Genomic DNA, 2,785 nt, shown 5'->3' on the forward strand with positions numbered 1-2,785 from the left:
ATTTGAACATTGTAGATTGAGTATTGAGTATTGAAAACTGTGAATTGATGATATTCTATTGAGGATTGAGAATTGACAACTGATTGTTGAGGACTGAGGTCTGAATGTTGAGGATTCAGGATTGAGGTTTCAGGTTTGAGGTTTGAGGACTGAGGATTGAGGATTCAGGATTGAGGATTCAGAATTGAGGTTTGAGGACTGAGGAATGAGGATTGAAGACTGTGTATTGAGGATTGAATATTGAGGGTTGTGAATTGAGGATTGAGGATTGAGGATGAGGGCTGAGGGTTGAGGATTGAGGATTGAGGATTGAGGATTGAGGATTGAAGACTGAGGATTGGGTATTGAGGTTTGAACATTGAGGATTGAGGATTGAGGTTTGAGGAGTGAAGATTGAGGATTGAGGATTGAGGATTGAAGATTGAGGATTGAGGATTGAAGGTTGAAGATTGAATATTGATGATTAAAGATTGAGGGTCGAGGATTGAGGGTTGTGGATTAAGGACGAGGACTGAGTGTTGAATATTGATGTCTGACGTCTGAGGATTGAGGATTGAGAATTGAGAATTGAGGATTGAGGATTGGAGATTGAGGATTGGGTATTGAGGGTTGACGAACGATGATTGAGGATTGAGGATTGAGGATTGAAGATTGAGTATTGAGGATTGAAGATTGAGGATTGAGGGTTGAAGATCGAGTATTGAGGATTGAAGATTGAGGATTGAGCATTGAGGGTTGAGGATTGAGAATTGAGGATTGACGATTGAAGATTTAGTATTGAGGGTTGAAGATTGAGGATTGAGGATTGAGGACTGAGGATTGAGGATTAAAGATTGAGGATTGAGGATTGAGGATTGAGGATTGAGGATTGAGGATTGAAGATTGAGTATTGACGATTGAAGGTTGAGGATTGAGGATTGAAGAATGAGGATTGAGGATTGAGGATTGAGGATTGAAGATTGAGGATTGAGGATTGAGGATTGAGGATTGAAGATTGAGTATTGAGGATTGAAAATTGAGGACTGAGGATTGAGAATTGAGGATTGAAGATTGAGTATTGAGGATTGAAAATTGAGGACTGAGGATTGAGGATTGAGGATTGAGGAATGAGGATTGAAGATTGAGGATTGAGGATTGAAGATTGAGGATTGGGTATTGAGGATCGAAGAATGAGGATTGAGGATTGAGGATTGAATATTGAGTATTGAGGATTGAAGATTGACTATTGAGGATTGCGAATTGAGGATTGAGGATTGAGGATTGAGGATTGGGGATTGAGGATTGCGAATTGAAGATTCAGTATTGAGGATTGAAGGTCCAAATTGAGGATGAGGACTGAACATTGAGTAGTGAGTGTTGAGGTTTGAGTGATGAGAATTTATGTTTCTGGATAGAGATTTGAAGATTGCAGATTGAGTATTGAGTATTGAAAACTGTGAGTTGAGGATATTCTAGTGAGGATTGAGGATTGACAGCTGAATGTTGAGGACTGAGGGCTGAAGATTAACGATTCAGTAGTGAGGATTCAGAATTGAGGTTTGAGGACTGAGGATTGAGGATTGAAGATTGAGTATTGAGGATTGAAGATTGAGGGTTGAGAATTGAGGATTGAGGATTGAGGGTGAGGGCTGAGGGTTGAGGATTGAGGTTTGAGGACTAAGGACAGAGGATTGAGGATTGAGGATTGAGGATTGAGGATTGAAGATTGAGTATTGAGGATTGAAAATTGAGGATTGAGGATTGAGGATTGAGGATTGAGGATCGAGGATTGAGGGTTGAGAATTGAGGATTGAGGATTGAGGGTGAGGGCTGAGGGTTGAGGATTGAGGTTTGAGGACTAAGGACAGAGGATTGAGGATTCAGGATTGAGGATTAAGGATTGAGGTTTGAGGACTGAGGATTGAGGATTGAGGATTCAGGATTGAGGATTCGGGATTGAGGTTTGAGGACTCTGGACTGAGGATTGAGGATTGAGAATTGAGGATTGAGGATTGAGGATTGAAGATTGAGGATGGGGTATTGAGGATTGAAGAATGATGATTGAAGATTGAGTATTGACGATTGAAGATTGAGGATTGAGGATTGAAGACCGAGTATTGAGGATTGAAGATTGAAGATTGAGGATTGGATATTGAGGATTGAAGAATGAGGATTGAGGATTGAGGATTGAGGATTGAGGATTGAAGATTGAGTATTGAGGATTGAAGATTGAGGATTGAGGGTTGAAGATCGAATATTGAGGATTGAAGATTGAGGATTGAGCATTGAGGGTTGAGGATTTAGAATTGAGGATTGACGATTGAAGATTTAGTATTGAGGGTTGAAGATTGAGGATTGAGGATTGAGGACTGAGGATTGAGGATTAAAGATTGAGGATTGAGGATTGAGGATTGAGGATTGAGGATTGAGGATTGAAGATTGAGTATTGACGATTGAAGGTTGAGGATTGAGGATTGAAGAATGAGGATTGAGGATTGAGGATTGAGGATTGAAGATTGAGGATTGAGGATTGAGGATTGAGGATTGAAGATTGAGTATTGAGGATTGAAAATTGAGGACTGAGGATTGAGAATTGAGGATTGAAGATTGAGTATTGAGGATTGAAAATTGAGGACTGAGGATTGAGGATTGAGGATTGAGGAATGAGGATTGAAGATTGAGGATTGAGGATTGAAGATTGAGGATTGGGTATTGAGGATCGCAGAATGAGGATTGAGGATTGAGGATTGAATATTGAGTATTGAGGATTGAAGATTGACTATTGAGGATTGCGAATTCAGGATTG

The sequence above is a fragment of the Calliopsis andreniformis genome, unplaced genomic scaffold (genome assembly GCF_051401765.1).
Source record: "Calliopsis andreniformis isolate RMS-2024a unplaced genomic scaffold, iyCalAndr_principal scaffold0018, whole genome shotgun sequence".
NCBI lineage: Eukaryota > Metazoa > Arthropoda > Insecta > Hymenoptera > Andrenidae > Calliopsis > Calliopsis andreniformis.